This window comes from Triturus cristatus, chromosome 4_1 (assembly GCF_964204655.1).
Source record: "Triturus cristatus chromosome 4_1, aTriCri1.1, whole genome shotgun sequence".
NCBI lineage: Eukaryota > Metazoa > Chordata > Amphibia > Caudata > Salamandridae > Triturus > Triturus cristatus.
This window is the reverse complement of record NC_140585.1, coordinates 1,217,755,220-1,217,767,601: the sequence shown is the minus strand read 5'-3', so window position 1 is coordinate 1,217,767,601 and position 12,382 is coordinate 1,217,755,220.

Below are 12,382 nucleotides of genomic sequence, written 5' to 3'. Positions count from 1 at the left end.
TTTTATTTCCTTTTTGTTCTCCCTGGCTCCCTCTCTCTGCCCCTTTCCCTCTCTTTCTGCCCTTTGCTCCCCGTGTACCTCTTTCTGCCCTTTGCTCCCCGTGTAACTCTTTCCTCTGTTTCTCTCCGGCTCCCTCCCTCTCTCTCATGAATGCTGAAAGGCATTGTATAGTCCGCAATACTGCAGTTATTTACTTCACAGCGTCTCTTCCACACATTGTGCACTGATTGGAGGAATGTTTTTTTTTCAAACGTGCTACGTGATAACCTTCTTACGTTGGGTTTGTAATTTACTTGAGCATGCTAAGGAATAAACTATTCTTGAGATCTCTTTATTACTATACAATCATAAAACATCAAGAAAGAGGAACAGCATAGCTTTGAACTGCAGTCCCTGCTCTGCTTTTCTTCTCTGTTTGACACTTTTCTATTTTTTTGCACGTCAGTTTCCCAGCTGGTCTATCTCTTCTTGCTCTGCATTTCCATTTTTGCGTCTGCATGAAAGTTTTTTTTCTTTTTTCTACATACCATTTTTAGGTCGAGCTTAGAGGCAGCGCGCATGCATTGCGAGGCACGATGTAATCCTGCTGTATATGATGTAATATACTTTACAGCAAATAACTCTTACTGGTGTGAGTAGTACTGCTAGTGCACATTTTTTGCTGTGGTATTAGACCGCACCCACTGCTTTCAATTTGTTTCGTGTGCCATTCTAAAGTTTTTTCATTTTGTAGGTGAAACGCTTCTCTTTTTCCGCCTGTTGGTGTGTTTTAACTTTCCTGGCGGCTGGTCCCTTTACATGTGGCCTTACTTTTGGCTTTAGAAACTGTTTGTTTGGCATACCATTTTAGGTCTTTAATATTCAGTGGTCTTACGAGGTTTCGTGCTTCACCGTAGCCTCTCGTTCACTTTGAGTGTGTTTGTAGTCTGCTCCTGCCTCGGAGCGCTGCTCATGTTGCACTTGCGTTTGGAAAGTTTGAGCTACTGGCATTGTAAATGACAATGCCCATAGCTTAAACAAATGTGAGACCTATTGCATTCGTATGATACTCTGGGTTGTCCTTTTGTTAAATGCTTTTCTCCGTGCTTTTTAGTTGCATGCGTCGAGGGGTACCTCATTTCCTTTGCTGTCGGTTTCCCCCCACAACTGTTTCATTGTGGGTTGCTTCTCAGGTGCCCCCACTCAGAAGGACCTTTGTGGATTAGATTAGATTTGGTTTAGGGCAGTAGGTTGAAGATCGATTCCTGTGGCATTCAATTGCGTTGTTTTCATCGATCGCAATTATCTCTCCAGTTGACATAATTTATTCTGAATAGTTGCCTTCTCTAAAATGGAGTCCTGCACCTCAGGGGTGTCTTGATTGTATCCTATGGTTATTTGTCATTCTACATTTTAACTCTTGTTTTGTAGTATTTGTAGTGGTGCTGTCCTCAGTGGAGTAATGTGACCTTCTTCACAAGCATGTTTTGGTGCAGTTGTCTTTTAATGATGCCATATGACTGCCCTCCGTGACTGAAGTTTACTTTGTAGGGAAACATCCAATGTGCCTTCAGATACTGAGTACCAGAGCCATCCTCCAGCCCCATCGGACTGACTCCCTCCCTTCCTTTAAGCTCCCGTAGTTCATTACAAGAGTCAGGGAAGGAAAGGGTGGTTTCTGGTGATAGCAGAGGGTATTGTTCATCAATCACAGCACGAGCTCAAGATGAACCCCATGTAGTCTTGGCACACATGATATCCATGTTTTGATCCTGTTTCTGCTATCAAAGCGCATATAGCTGATGAGGAGTACAGTTTACCTGATTTCCTAAAAAGTGACGTACAGTCAGTCAACTTGGACTTCGATGGCCTTTGGAAAACTCTGCCAGTGCTTGTGTTGTGTTGTGGAATGGCACCCACTGGGCCAAAAGCATCCTGTAAAGGGTTCAATGATGATTATCAACTAAGGGAAATGGGAGGTAGTCTGATCTCTTGACTTTACTTTTCTCTACTTTTACTGTGCTGTCTCATTACCTCCTCGTCAGCCCTCCCAGTCCCAGTCCTAACCACATGAGCTTAGCTCCTCCCACCAGAAACTCCCAAGCAAGAAAAAAACCATCCCTTCGCTCCAGGCCACACTCATACCCTGAGGCATATAACCCAATGACCCGCCTATCCACATCCTGTACCAACAAGCACAAGAAGCCGAACAGGGAGGGAGGAATGGGAACCCGGACTGGGACGGGAAGGGCTACGACTCGCAGTAATGAATATTACCGGTGAGTAACCGGTCATTAACAACCTTTTTTTCCTTTCTTTGTTAATGTGACACCGACCTCTATGTTCACGATATTATTACAGGAATAAGCACTGTGGTTCTGAGCTCTGTGGTACTCAGAAGGACACCAACTATCCCATAGGGCAGCATCCGGTTTGTCCCCTAGCTGCTCTAGTGCAAGGCACTTCTCTGTGACCATCACTCTTGTCCTAGACCGAGGAAAAATCTACATTCACTAATTTGCACTGCGTGTTTCAGTAAATGTCTGAATTCCATATCACTGCTATGCACAGTGAGTGTACACAGCCTACCTGAATCTATGGTAACTGCTACTATTAAACATCTGTAGTGATGGCACTTCACACTTCCTTCCCCATAGTCTCCTGCCTAGCCTGTAGAATGTTGACATCATGATGATGTATCTTTAGCTTTTTCGCTTAAGTTCTTGAACTGTGTATTTCATCACAGGTTTGAATTTAGAATATGTTTTAGTTCACATAGTTCTATGAAAAATTTCTCATTCTTGGATGTCGACTCCTGCATTTTCATATTCACTCATGAGTTTTTACAGCAGTTCTGTGCACGGAACTCCTGTTGTTAAATGTTTTTCTTAAGTTTTGCCATGTTATGTTCTATTTTGCGCAAAGTTTTCATTCTGACATTTTCCTGGCAAATTAAGATTTTCCTTTAATTCATTTATTATTGTTACTCCTGTTGGGTGTAGTTTTCTTTTCCTCACCCTTTCTCATTCATGTTTTGGAGATTTCTTATGTTCTCCTGTTGGAGTAATTTTCTTGCTTTTATATGTTCTGTTTTCTTTTCATCACTCTTCGTTCTTTGATTCATTCATCCATTCCAGTATGGCCAACTGGTATGCCTCGCTGTATCTTGAACGTTTTTCAGTACGTGTTACCCTGCGTCTTTCAGTGTATTCTTTGTTCTGTTTTCCTTTTTCTTTTTTCTATATTGTTGTTGAAGGAGAAGATGTCCTGTCTTCCTTCTTGCATCTTTCATAATGTTTCTTCTTTCTTCCTCGTTTAGTTCATGTCCTTGTCAGTGCATTCTAGCATTGTTTCTTTCATAGTCTTTCTTCTTTCTTCCTCGTTTAGTTATTGTCCTTCTCAAGTGCACCCTAGCATTGTTTCTTTCATCTTTTCTAGTTTTTCTTCATGGTGTTACTTACCTGTTCCACCTTATGCCTTTATTGCTTTCTCCTATTCTCATTCTTGATGTTCTTTTCGTGTTATTCCTTCTTCGAGTGTTTCTCATTCTTCCTTACTTTGTTTTCTTCTTACTTCATTGTTTGAGCCTTAAGTTTTTGTTGACATTGTAAAAAGGGAAGATGTGTAGTGATGGCACTTCACACTTCCTTCTCCATAGTCTCCTGCCTAGCCTGTAGAATGTTGACATCATGATGATGTATTAGAATGCTGCAGTGCTCTTGGTTGTCAGTTGAGAGTTAGGGCTGAGCTGGTACCATACTGCTCCTGGTGGGGTTTATTATATGTTTATTGTTTCCTTTACTTTAACTTAATTTATGTACTCTTTTCCAGTATCTTCTACTTAAAATAAATATACTTGATCAACTACCTCGATTCCAAGTTCATCCTTCACTACAACATCTTTATGTGAGCTGTTGGCTACATTTGGGCCTGTGCTCTATGCCTGTTTATAAGACCTTAATTTTTGGGAAACCGCAATCTGAAGGGTGTTGGCACAGTGGCAAACCACCTTTCTGACTGTTTGTCATCATTGCATGGGTTGATGATTTTCATACAGGGAATGCCCTGTGTATCTGGAAACGAGCTGAATGGCTGCAGAGTCAGAGCTGCTCTGGAGTAAGCACTTATCGTTCCTACTTTTAATTGCTGGGTCAGTCCCTTCCAGAATAGGATTGTAACATGTTGCAGGTTGCTGCCCTTTTCGTGGAGAGTGTTGCCAGACACTGTGGACTGCAGACAGGACTGGCTGTGTGTGTCACCCTTCGTCTCTCTGACTGTGAGATTTGGGTTCGGTCATTCGGCAGATCAGCCTGTTTATCTCCAGCAGGTTCTGATGCTGCATTACTCTTCATGCTAACCATAGTTACTCAACGGTGTAACAAAGGACTTAGGAGGGCCTGTCTGTTATTATCTTTGCATTTCAACAAGTTGTAGTCTGTGTGTGTGTGTCTCTGTCTACACGTACACAAGCGAGTTCTCGCACACCCTAAAACACTCTATAAAATCACTTGTGCTTTTTTGGCTAAAACTTGCAGTTTGGTTGCAAAGGACTTCATGTTTGTAGACTTATTTTGCTTTTGAAATGGTTTTTTAAAATTAATATTTTGTTATTATCCTTCTGTTACACTCAAAAAGAATAATGGGTAACATTTATAATAAGTCAGTAGTAGCATCTCGGGGGATCCATTTCCATTTACAAGCCACTTTATTTACCAGAATCCATCAGTAGGACAATAAGAGAGTTGCATATGTTATTAGTTGTATTTACTGTTCCCAAATACATAGTGTTGATGCTAATGTGATGAGATTAATATCCTTTAATCACCTTTTTAGGTCTCGCCTAAGCAGCGCGCATGCGTTGCATAGGAGACCTTTAGCCGTCTTGCAGCTCTTTTTCAAAGCACATACTCGTGCTTGTGGCGACATACAGCTTGCAGGAGTGCGCAGCGGCGCGCCACAAGCACGAGTATGTGCTTTGAAAAAGAGCTCTCCCCAGTGCGCACGCACCACTTGCAGGTGCACCCCTCCGACTCTCTCGCCCGCTGCAGCCTGCACGCCTTTTTTTTTTTTTAACTTTTAGCACGAGGCGTGCGCGCTTGTCTCTCTGAGCTTCCGTTTCACCCCTCTCACTCTCGTCCTCTTTCACTTTCCCTCTCTATTTCTTTCGTCTCTGCGTATGTCTTCTCCCTGTCTCTTTCTCTCTGTCTCTCTTTCCTCTTATCTGTCGTTCTCTCCACCTCTGTCTCTCTCACTTCCTTTTCTCTGCCTACTTTCCAATCCCTCTCTTTTTCTTTCTCTCTCTCTCTCTAGCCCTCTTTGCTTGCACTTCCTCTTTTCCTCTCACGCTTGCTCTACTGAAGCTGTTTCCTATGGAAAGACTGTCATGGGACTTGAGGTGTCGGATAGTAAATGTGACATACTGTGGAAATCTCTACTTATACATTTAAAGGAGGGATCACTAGCCTTGGCTTGTCCCAGGTCACTTGGCCCTTTGATAATAGGAATAGGCAGATGCATAAATCTGAGAGGACTCTGAGTCTTAAGAGATGTATTTGGGCACAGATGGAGGAGACAGGTTGTCCTCAGCTATGCACACATTTATTCTCTCTGTTTATTGTTACTGATGTATTTTGCAATCCGTCAGTGGAGGGTGGGAAGTGTCTGGTCACTATGTAGGTATATCTTTCTCCTTTGTGAAATGTCATATAAGCCAGTGACTTGATTTTATTCAATGTTGGGAAAACTTAAAGAAAATTAAAACATATGGCTTTTTTCCCAAAATATATTTGTGCTTTAAAATTCCCATTTAGAGGTAATGACCTTTAAGCCTGTTTTAAGGCATGGGCGGGCTTCTTGGCCAGTTGCCGAAGGCCCCCATCTTTTAAGGCCCACCCTGTTAAAGTGATCAAAACAGAAGACTATCTATCGCTCTTTCTTGTTCTCTCTCTTTCTGTGTGTTACCATCTTCCCCTTACCCCTTCTGACTCATCCTTTCTCTACCTATCCCACAATTCTCAACCTCTCTATCCACCTCTTTCTCTACCTCACCTACATCTTGCTCTATCATCCATTTCCCTGTCTTGCTAACCCTTCTTTACCTCTCTACTTTCTGTCTGCCTCCCATTAACTTACTCTTAGCTCTTGTTTGTTTTGCCTCTCTACCTCCCACCTCTACTCACATTTCCCTCCTTCATCTCTCCCTCTTCCTCCCTTGTTGTAAGTTAACTCTCTTTACCTGACCAAAGACTAAATCTCTGCCCTTCTCTCTAACTTACTTCTCTACATACCACACTCTGTGACTAGCTGTCACTTCTCTATACCACCCAATACATTTCTTTCTCTGTCGCACCTTTCTGTCCCATGTCTCATTCCTTTACCTAAACACTCCCTTTTTACCTGTCTATTTATACATGGCTACGATCCTACCTCTAGATCTCTAGCTCTCGGTCAGCTCTCTGCCCCTCTCTTCTCCTCAAGTGCCTCTCTCTCTACTCTCTCTTCTTTCTGCATCTTGCTGCTCTGTTTGCATCTCATCCCCCTTCATTTCTCTTCCATTTACTTCACCTCCCTCCCTTAATTTCATCTCTCTTTATCTTACCCTTTCTATCATTTTTGCCATCTATACCTTACCTTTCTCTACCTCTCGCATGTCTATTTCTACCTCACCATTCTCTCTTTCATTTCTCTCTCTGCCTCACAACTCACTGCCTCATCTCTCTCTTCCCCACCTCTCATACACTATCTAGCCTCTCAATTTACCTCACCTATTGGCCTTCTATGTCTCTCTTTTTATTGATGTCCTCTTTCCCTCACCTTTCCCATTATTTTATTTATTTCTCTCTACGGTGCTCTCTCTACCTCTTCCACTCCATCTATCACTCCCTTTGCTTTCATCTCTCTTTCTATCTCCTTCACTGTTTCCATTCACTCTCTCTGCTTCCAATGTCTCGCTCGTTTAATACATCTGTCTTACCTCTGTCTCTCTCTCCCTATTTCACCATTCTCTACTTATCCCTTGCCCTTCGTCTGTATTAGCCTCATCTCTTTACCTCATCTGCACCTCTTTTCTCTCTACTTCTCATATCTTTCTATTTTTCATCCCACCAGCTCTACCTGCCTCTCTGCCTCGCTACTTTGTTTACCTGACCTGTCATTCTGTGCTTCACCTTTCTATTTGTGCTATCTCATTATAACTCACCTCTCTTCCTATCTTATTTCTCTTTAGACCTTGCCCCTCGGGTTGGCACCTTTCTTACCAGCCTACATTTAAAACTGCATGCCAGGCATCTAAAAAAAGCATTGGCATAGCCAATAGGTCTCGCCTTTGGGACCTTATAAGATTTTAGCCATGCAACAGTTGATGTTATTGCACCAAGGATATTGTGCTGCATAACTAAATACTTATAAGGTCCCAAAAGCGAGACCTATTGGCTATGCTAATACTTGTTAAATATTGGCACTATGATCGATTCAGATCAAGTAGTCAAAAAAGGTGAGAAACAGTTTGCTCTTATTACCTGGGTTATGAGTGGTCCCCATAGTGACACATTTGACTTGTATAAATAATCTACGGGTACCCCATCTGGCCCGGGAGCCTTACCACCTAAGCTCATGGCAATTGCCTGGTTAATTTCATCCAAGTTGAAATGGAGGTCAGAGTATTGAGAAATAGATCCCAGAGCGGCATCCCCATGATGACAAATATCTAGCACATCCTCCCTGCCCCCACCATTATACACCTTATCAAAGTGCTCTACTCACTGTTCTTCTGATATTGCTATTTCTATTGATGTACAATTCCCCCAGTTTTGAGTGTCGGAAATGTGTGTAGCTAGACCCATCTTCATTCATAAATCTGCATTGTTTGCCAACAGTATCAGGAGATAAAACACAATTAAAATCTCCCCATACAATCAGAAAACATCCTTGGCATAATCATTATATAGCAATTTCAAATCAGTAACCATTTTTACCATAACTTATCCCGTTTGTTCCGGAGGGATGTTATTATAAAAGTTTGTCAACACAATACAATCTCTATTGTCCAGATACATTTTTATCAATTGATAATAAATCCCCTTGATATGCATCTCTATCTTATTTACGTTTACTCTATTTGAAATGTATATGCACAGCCCTCCCTTTGGCCTTTCGCAGGCCACCTCAACAACTGGGGTATGGAAGGTTTTAAATCCATTAACATGCAATGCTTCCACTGCCCATGTCTCGTGAAGACATAATATGTCAAAATTAGGTATGAAATCACACCGTACAGGATTGGTTAGTTTAGACCTCAGGCCTACTATATTCCAGAAGGCAAGGTTACAGGTAGTACAAGTTGCACTATCAGCATTATCTAAATGCCTAGTAAATGTTATTAGGAGGCAGTTCGCGATTATCAGTCAGTGGCTGATTTACATTTAGGTATTTATTAGAGTTTGGTAACGCTGTCCAATTCAAACTACTAACTTCCAAGATCTCATCTCTGGGCTCGTTAGGGTCATATATTAGAGGATAATTATTCACTTCATCTTTCCCATAAACAAGAGAAGATTTCTTTGTAGGTAGTATGCCAGTGATATAGCCACCAGGGTCATGCTTATGGATAGGGTGGATGTTTCTAAAATGATTTAGTCAGTCTATATCTTCTAGATTATTGAAGATGTCAAAATGGTTACTCACTGGAACCCTATACCTATGCTGCATATTGCTTATATAACTCTCCCCCAGGCAGTTATTCCAAGTGATCTTAACTGGTTTGTAAAAGTACCCTAACGGTATGATATTAATCTCCTGAGTCATAGTAAACTGGTTACCCGCCCTACCGAGAATGGACTGCACCAGATACGGAGATCTAAAAGTTAGACCTACACAATCACCTGCAAGATGCGTGTTTGTTTTGCCGACTCAGCCTATTCTTCTCACCATTTTAAATTCTGAGAAGAGAATATCTGTTAGGCCAGTTCTGATACTCAGTAGATGCAGCGACATGTTCCTCAAAGTTGTCCAGTGCTCATGGGCATAAAGAGGCAGTGGAGGGACATTTTTCAATACTATGGTGTAAGGAGTGGCTTCCGGCGGGAGGTGCAGGGTCTCATTTAAATTCATATTGTGTCTTAAGTTAGACCTTTGAAGGCTCAGTAAATTCAAATCACTCCCATCATTACCCAGCATGTGCATCCCCGTAGCAGCTGATGCTGCATTAGGGGTATTCACTGCTTGTACATGGGCAGTGCCTGCGCCTACTGTCCCGTGCACTCTATGTTCTACTGATGGGGGTATTACAGGTTGTAAAACATGCCCTGGGGGGGCTATTACACCGGGAGGCTACCCTGAGTGCTGATGCAATGTGTTTGACCGCTATCCGGTATAATAGTAGTTTGATTTGCCTCTACCCATGCTCCCTGATTTAACATTGTCTCAACACCTCTGCCTAAGTGTGGCTCCTGATGAACCAGGCCATTATTTACAGATCACCTCTCCAAATTGATAAGTCTATCTTCAATTTTTGTTAATTTCTGCAATAGAGGATCGAGTAATACAGATTCAATGGTTTCTAGCCTTTTCCAAAAATCCTCCTTCTTTGTTCCCGCTGGTAATATAAAGGTCCCATTAATCTGCGACCTTGGGCAAGATCCCTGCACGCTAGTTTTATCGGGACTTGTTGTTTCGGTTGCTGTCTCGGTTCTTATTGCCTCTGGGATTTTCTGCTTCTGAGCACCCCGCCCCCTTCTCTTTTTAGGTAGCGGTCACTACTGCAGTCTCGTCTCGATTTACTTTTAGTCTTCCGGCCCTTTGTAATTGTATTTGGACTGGTTTGCCCATCCACTCAGAAAGTATAAGGGTTTCCTGGTCAGGCGACATATTTATTAACTGTATTGCCTGTGCTGAGGAGTCTTGAGAGCTGTTTTGCAAAGGATATCCAACGGGGACTGGCAGTTTCTGAGGAATCTGCAGTTCCAGTGAAAGCCAACGTTCAGTTAGTTCGATTTCATGGATAAGGGCGGACCTGGCCGTCAAGAGTAAAGCGTCAAGTGTTCCCACAACTCCCTGGCCCCTCAGATCCTTGACAGTTTTGCGTGTACTCATTTTCACACCCTTAAATGTCTGTGTGTCTACTGATGGAATCAGACAGTACCTTGGAAAGTGGTGCTTCTTCGGCCCAGGATATAGATGTTAAGGGGTGGCCCAGGCCAGCCTCCTCCGGCCTCGGACGGGCCTGCCCTTTCCCTTGCATGCTAAGCCGGGGCCTGCTCGCAGGCGTCCCGCACTGCGGAGCCCGAGGCTGTTTTTATGCGGCACCAGGCGCAGAAGTATTGCGTTGGCGCCTCCAGGCGCATGTGCTGCTGGGAAATGTAGTCCCTATAGCCCCCGGTAGGTCCGGTAATTTCAGCTGTCCCGATGAGGCAAGCAAAGTGACGACGTGCAGAGATAAAGTGCAATTGGTGCTGCTACTGTCCCAAAAGGCCCCCGAGCTGCGGGAGCCCGAGGCCGCTTTTATTCGCCACCAGGCGCAGAAGTATCGCGTTTAGTGACTCGCTATTAGGAAGGGGCGCAGGTGCAGACGTCTCCTGTTTAGTGACTCGCTATTAGGAAGGGGCGTTCCCTTCCTAATAGCGACTTCAACAGCTAGTAAGAATGTTTTGCGACTGCAATTGTGGTCACAAAACACTCGTAGTTTACTACCCTTCTCAGTAGGGGGGTAAAGCACTCGCAAACAGGAAGGGGTCCCCAGGGAAACCCTTCCCCTTTGGGAATGCATGCGCAAATTTTTTTTAAGGGCAGGCAGAGGTCCTGGGGACCACTGCCTGCCCTTAAAAAATAAAAATGAAAAGTTACATTTTTCCTTTTCTAAATGCAACCCGTTTAACATTAAGAAAAACCAGCTGCATTAAAAAAAACTGCTTTATTTAAAAGCAGTCCCAGACATGGAGGTCTGCTGACCCCAGCAGGCCTCTATCCCTGGGAGTGCCCGCCATTCCCAATGGGGTCGCAAATTGCGACAGCCTCATTAATATTCATGAGTCATGCAAATTGCAACCCCATTGGGAATTGCAAACAGTGTCTGAGACACTGTTGTACATTGGAAATTGTGTCTCGCAAATTGCGACTCACAATTTGGCGCAATTTCCAGTGGCCGTACATCTGGGCCTTAATCGCCCCGTGCCTAACAAAAAAAATTAATGTGCCTGTCTGTAACGCAACTGGTGCTCATGTAAAAAGCTCTGATACCTTCAGTCAAGTTAGCGCTATATAAAATTCCGGGGGAAAAAAATTAGATTCTTTTAACGTTTCTGTATATCAACGTGCCGAAGGCCTTAGAAGAGTCTTACCCTCTTTAAATTGTATTATATTGTCCAGGGTCTCTATAATCTTCTCATATAGGATATTGTAATAGCTTTCTATTGTCTCCTTAGCATCAAAGCATGCTTCCAGGTCAAATACCTTCCCATCCTCTAATCCAGTCAATTTATACCAAGCTCTATGTGGAACTAGCTTGGCCATTTCTCTGTCCATGGATGTATGTTTTAACCCCTTAATATGGAAGATCAACAGAACATGGTCTGTCCAACTCAGTGGAATAATATCCTCCACAGGTATAAGATCCTCCGATTCAAAAAGAAGATATATGGTATGTCCAGCCTGATGAGTAGGTCCTAACACTAACTGTTGTCGGTTCACATGAACCTCAACAGTCTTTAAAATATTGCACCTTCTCATCATGCACCCACATATTGAAATTTTGCAAAATGAAAAAATTGTAGTGCTAGAGGGCCAGGTTTGAAATGAACTCAATAAAGGAGTGTGTAAAAGAACCCTCCAAACGGGTGGGCAGTAGCATAGCATTCCAGAAAACAAACTACCCTTTTGCACCTGTAAGGAGAAACCTAAGATCTCAGCTTGCTCGATTGCATCTAGGTGTAACTTAGTAATATCCCAATGCTCTTTAAAGATTATAGCTACCCCACCCCCTGTTTTGCCCTCCCTAGATCAATGCAAGACTGTATAGCCCTTAGAACAGGCTATGCCAAAGTCAACATTTGAAGCTTGTGGGCTCATGTTTCATTAATAAATAAGGTGTTCCAATCATTTCTCTTTAATAACATGTTTCACCATCGACCGTGCTATCATAAGCCCACATCTGAGCTTATCTGGCCTCTCTTTGGGGGTTGAATGAAGTGCTAATTGGTCCTATCTCCGTCTTAGTCATTTCCTCTCTCAATTTATTTTTAATCTGGTTCTTACCTATCTTGTATTGTATTGTAATTGTATTTATATAGCACTTATTACCCCTGATGAGGCATCAATGTGGTTTTCGGCGAGTAGCACGCTACTCTGAAACCCAAAAAGGATTGGTGGTCGATTAATATAGTGAAATGTGTGTAAATTTGAGTGGTGGACA